The following is a 5,958-nucleotide window of genomic DNA, read 5'->3' as shown; positions in this document are numbered from 1 at the left end:
TTGTCAAGGAAATAAATGTCTTATGATGCTTGCTAACACTTTCTCAGAGTGGATAAATGTTTACTACAACAAGACTACTAGAACAAAGAAATTCTCTAGAACAAAGAAATTCTCTCTTTCGGCTCTCTGTGTCCTCCAGATGTACTGCTTATATCAGTGAACTGTGTCAGGGCTTACAAATTCTCTTCCAACAACAAAGTGATGTCTTCGCTTCTTACATGCAAAGCTTTACACGCCTGCCACCGGGTGTAATCTTACTTTAGATCTTGGTTTCCTTCATATTTTTTTTCTGGCATTGTTAGTATAATCCTTAAGTAAAGCAATCTCACACTGGTTTCCTTTTTATCTATTCTACCACTAGGTTTCTTCTTGGAACTGTACCTGTGTGTTTTTCCTCGTTCTCTATATAAAACCATAAGAACACTCTGTCAAACAGCATTAAGAGACTAATCAAGAACCTCACCTCTCATGAATGGCTCAAGGGTAAAATTTGGGTGAAGGTTTCTTGCTCTTGCCCTTTCTTTGGGGAGCATTCATTGGGAAAACCACATTACTTGGGGGGTCTTTTTAAAGATAATTTTGTAATTATATTCATGTACAGAAAACTTAGCAGTGTACATGTCCAGTCTAGTAACTAGTTCTTTGACCTTAGCCTTTTCCAGTTTGGCAATGTGAGCCACAGATTTAAAACCCAGGATGTTGCTTCCCCAGTGTCAGCGGAACTTACTGTATCTGTCATCGTAATTCATCCCAATTGCTTCCACCAGCTTAGCCAGAGCATCCTTGTCTGCTGAGTCAACCTGTGTGAAGGCAACAGTGGTGCCTGTCTTCCAGCGGACCAGTCGCCCCAGCCTGACCTTTCCCTTGACAGTGCAGTAGGGGACCCCCATCTTGTGACACGGGCCAGGCAGGAAGTTCACCAGCTCAATGAGTCTGCACAGTAGGCAATCAATCCAGCTGAGCCTTCTTGTTCTCCACCAAAGTCGTGACTGTATTGACCTCTGCTCTAAGGAGAGGTGGTCTCTTAATTGTGACATCCCCTTTGCCAGCGGCTTTCTTTCCAGCACGGGCCAACAGCCTTAGCTTCTTCTGTTTTGTCTGTAGCCTGTACTTGTGGGCAAACTTAAGCAGCTGGGTAGCCATTTGTTGGTTCAGGCTTGACCTAATGACTTAACAGCAGGAAGTACTCTGAGACATAGAGGAGCCCTTTGACACTACAGTCTGGGGTGGCAGGGGCCATTTGAGGAAGCGAGTGAGATCTCTTTAGGGCTGGATGTCCTGCCCAGTGCCGAAGTTCTTAGGCCTTTTGTCAGAGGATTTAACACCTTTTTGGCCTTCTGTTTCCTCATGATGGCAGGGTCTGGGCCACTTTCTTCCCTTTGACATTTTGCCTTTGGGCATCTTGCTTGGCTGGAGGAGAGAGCTGGGCCTCGTGTTTTTAAATTCTTCATATACTATTTGTCTTCTAGGATAGAGCAACTTCAGACCAAGCTTGCAATTAGGGGATTTCAGCAAGTCCCGCTATAGGGGATGTGAATCCTCTCTGATGGTTAGAGAGAACAGGGAGGCTTTTGTGGTTTCTCTTTGGCAGGGACTACACCTTCAGTAGTAGGAAGCAATTTTAAAATGACAGAGGACAGATCCTCACTCTTAGCTAACCCAAAAGATTTCTGGGACTACAGCTCTCAGAAAGAAGCTGAGGCAGGGGAGTAGGGTGGAGGATGAAGTATAAAAGCCTTGCACAAAGGCTGCAGCATTAGCATGTTAAAAAAAAAAAAACATTGGCAAAGAGGAAGGTTTCAAACTCCACACCTAAGGGCCTGATCACAAGCATGAATGACGAGACTGCCAAGTGAACCAGAAAACCTACATTGTGCAAAGAATCCCAAAAGACCTACCCTTTGGGCACCGCCTCCCCTTGAGTTTTTAAACTCTTGTTCTCTGGTAGACCTTGCCTTCTCTTGAAAAGAGAAGTCATGAACTTAATGACTTCTCTTCCTTTCCTTCATACGATTTATGGGCCTCTATCCTTGTTCTGGGACAAAATTAACTAGAAATTTTGCCAAGTGCTCACCAGACCCCAGTGCCCAGGGTTATTATCCTCACCCTCCTTTGGTCAGAACTCAGTCAGAGACTGACATGATTGCGTTCTGAAGTAGAGAGTTCACGTATGTGGAAGGGAAATTAGCTTGGTGACCATTCAGTCAGTATCACCGTCCCCCAGTTCAGAAGAAAACATGGAATTCGTGGAAGACACATGCCCATCTCAGAAGGGTCAACCAGGCATCAAAACGTTTACTTCAGACAGCAGTCTTCAAAGGAGGTTTTCCCACTACAAGCAGCATCAACTTTCTGAGGAGCACATGATAAGATCACTTGAGCAATTTCTTCCTGGTTTTTGGTTACACTGTCTCTCCCCCCCATTCAAAGGAATTGGCCTGAGGCTCCATTTACCTGCTACATAGTTTCATTTCCCAGTTCCTCCATTCACACCCCACACATGGAGTCTTCTCACAAAGTATCAGGTGTGGAAGCCTCTGGCTATGAAGAAACAGAAGCACATGAGCCTCCTTAGGGCTTTTTGTTCTCCAGCATCAACCATGTAAAGGGATTCTATGAATACTTGCAGCACTGGCGTAGGACAAGACACACGGCACCAGTGTAGGGCTAGACACACAACACTGGTGAACACAGGCCACACAGTACTGGTGAAGGCTTAGGACACACGGCACTAGTGAAGGCTTAGGACACATGGCACTGGTGAACACTAGACCACACAGCACTGGTGAAGGCTTAGAACACACATTACTGGTGTAGGCCAAGGACACACTGCACCGATGAAGGCTTAGGTCATCATGCCTTGGAGCCCTGTAGTGGCATTTCATTTGTATTTTAATAAATAACGCTTACCTGAGGATCAGAAAAGTAAAACAGCCACACTGGTTTTAGAGACCAGGCAACAAAGACACACACCTTTTTAAATCCCAGTAGCCACACTAGTTTGGCATAGAAACCAGGCAGTAGTGGTGCACACGCTTAATCCCAGGACTAGAGAGATTTATAAAATGGGAGGAGACAGCTTTCAGACACAGTCTCATTCTGAGGATTCATGGAAGCATGATCACCATTTCAGACTGAGGTAGAGGTATGATGACTGTTTTACTTTTCTGAGCTTCACGTTGAACCCCAATATCTGTCTCTGAATTTTTATTAATCATGCTACAGAGCTCACTTTGCAGTGCTTTGATAGAACTTTGTGTAATATATTAGAAGAATGTGGGTAAAGAAGTCAGATACTAGATCATTCTCTAATATAGTAACAGAAAAGAAAAAACAGTGTTGATGTAAGTGTATTATAACATGCATTTTTCAATACTTACTGTGGCGGTTTAAAAGAAAATGGTCCCCAAATGAAATGGCACTGTTAGAAGTGTGGCCTTGTTGGAGTAGGTGTGGTCTTGTTGGAGAAAGTATGTCACTGTGAAGGCAGGCTTTGAGGTCTCATATATGCTCACGCCATGCCCCGTGTCCCAGACCACTTCCTGTTTCCTGCAGGTCAAGATGTAGGACTCTCAGCTCCTTCTCCAGCACCACGTCTGCATGCTGCCATGTCCCACCATGGTGATAATGAACTAAATTTCTGAAACTATAAACTTCTCAATTAAATGTTTTCCTCAAAAGAGTTACCATTGTCATGGTGTCTTTTCACAGCAATAAAGTCCTAATTAAGATATATAGTTAATGATTATATAGCTGATAGATAAGTGATATTTCCATATACATACATTAGTATACATAATTGTTTGATGAATCTCAGTAAAATATATCTGTATACTTTAAAAATTAAGAAAATAGTTACTTCCGAAGCCCAGGCTGTAAATTTTTCTCTAAAACATGTAGTTTTCATTTCTTCAGTTATGACAAAAATTACAATACAATGTATTTAAGCTGACAGATGCTATTTTTATGTGCTCATTTGGGAGCACATAACCAAAAAAAAAAAAAAAGAGTTCAAAGACATAAGGAGAATTGCTAATATAAAACCAATTTCCATATATTTGTTTACTTGAGACAGTTTTCTCAATGATCAAAATAAAATGCATGGTTCAGCAAGGAGAGTTAAAGGAAACTGCCTTGCAAACATGAGGCCCGGAGCCCATGTAGAAAAGGTCAGACACAGTAACATGTGTTTGCAATCAGGCACTGGGGAGGCAGAGACAGATGAAAACAGGCAGTTCTCTGGGACTCAGTGGTCCCAATGTCTACCCTCTTGGTGAACTCCAAACTAGTAAGAGACCCTGTCTCAAAAACAAAACAAAACAAACAAAAACAGTGGGTTTTTAGACACCCAAGGTTGTCCTCTGGCTTCCATTTGCAAGTTCATACATGAGTGTGCATACCTGTAGACACATTCTTAACAACACACACACACACACAAAGATAAAATAAGATAGAAAAATAGTCTAACAAACTCATGCATTTTATTTAAATTTAACAATTTAGTTGTCAAATTTGTAATTTAGTTTTGTTCCATTTTATATTCATGTGGTATTTATTTTTATTTTTGGCAGTTTTGTGGTTTTATTTAAACACAAATAAAACACGCATGCAAGCCATCTCCTCATCTTCTCTGAGTAGCCTGGTGTTGGGACTGGTGACGCTGAAGGTCAGCTGTGCTGCTCTTTCTACGGTGGCTTCTCGGTTCTGGAGGAAACACTGTGAGCAGTCTCAGCACAGTAAGATTTGTGCACATCAGCAGCTCCTCCAGCTCCTTGACATTGTGGACCAGAAACTTCGGGAAGGCTCTAGGCAGCATGTGCTTGGTTTTCTTGTTGCTCCTGTAACCAATGTTGGGCATAGGATCTGGTCCTTGAATCTTCTCCACACCCTGTAGTCAATACCTCTGGGTTTCCGCCAGTCTTGCTCAATTTTGACAAATCTGTCTGACTGGTGCTGGATGAACTTCTTGGTCCTCTTTTTGATGATCTTGGGCTTCAACGGAGGCCGGAGGGCAGCCATGATGCTGCAAAAGGAGATGGCAGCCACCTCACAGGTAGCGCCGAGGAAAAAGAGTTTAAATAAGCATGTGGTGTTTAAATAAGCATCGCCCCGTATCTCTTTGCTTAGTCCACAGTTGGTAAAACTGTTTGGGAGGAATTAAGATATGTGACCTTGTTGGAGTAGATGTATCACTTGGGGTAGGCATCAAGGTTCCAAACGCTTAGTCCAGGCCCAGCCTCCTGTCTGCTGTCTGTGGATCAGGATGCAAAGCTCTCAGCTACTGCTCCAACACCATGGCTACCTGCTTCCTGCCATGAAGATCACAACTAACCCTAGGAAACTGTAAGCATGCCCCCCGTTAAGCGCTCTCTTTCTGAAGTGTTGCCTTCATCACAGTACCTCTTCACAGCCATAGAAAGGTGATAATCTGCTGAACTCGGCAATTTCAGGTCTTTCAGTTTCGTTTTGTGACACTGTGACTCTTCACCTACTTTTGTGCTCTTTATTTGTCTTTCTTGGCTATAATTTCTGAGAAATTTGAATCATTTATATAAACTCTTGGTAAACAAATTTACTGACTTTCTCTTTATAACTTAGATTACATGGAATGTCTTAAATCATCAATCCTTTGCCTCATTTTCACTTCACATATTTATACTCTTAAGTTTTAACCTTAAACTTCATCCTTTTAGTCATTTTTCAACATTGTTTTCCCATCTCTTTCCTTCAATAATAAATATTTTTTGCAGTCTTATTTTACTTTTCTCTAAATCATGTACTCCCAGCTTGAACTGATTTGCATTCTATTTTTACTTTTATCTGCATTTATTTTATGATGAATTTATTCGCATGCCACATGTTTTTGTTTCCCCAGTTTCTTCTGGGATGTATTTTTCTTTTGTGTAACCTCCTCTTCTGGTTTGGAACAATTTGTTCTTTTTCAGTGAAAATTATTAC

At 42.0% G+C, this 5,958-nt stretch overlaps 2 pseudogenes; both read right to left on the bottom strand.

The window, feature by feature from the left end:
* Positions 1 to 533: 533 nt before the first annotated feature.
* Positions 534 to 1,407, bottom strand: LOC125404294 (large ribosomal subunit protein eL8 pseudogene; annotated as a pseudogene).
* Positions 1,408 to 4,573: 3,166 nt separating this feature from the next.
* On the bottom strand, positions 4,574 to 5,156 carry LOC125404295 (large ribosomal subunit protein eL32 pseudogene; annotated as a pseudogene).
* Between the last annotated feature and the right edge of the window lie 802 nt (positions 5,157 to 5,958).

The sequence above is a fragment of the Myodes glareolus genome, chromosome 6 (genome assembly GCF_982192425.1).
Source record: "Myodes glareolus chromosome 6, mMyoGla1.1, whole genome shotgun sequence".
NCBI classification, from domain to species: Eukaryota; Metazoa; Chordata; class Mammalia; order Rodentia; family Cricetidae; genus Myodes; species Myodes glareolus.
The sequence above is the reverse complement of the archived record's forward strand: the minus strand, read 5'-3'. Positions and strand labels throughout refer to the sequence as shown.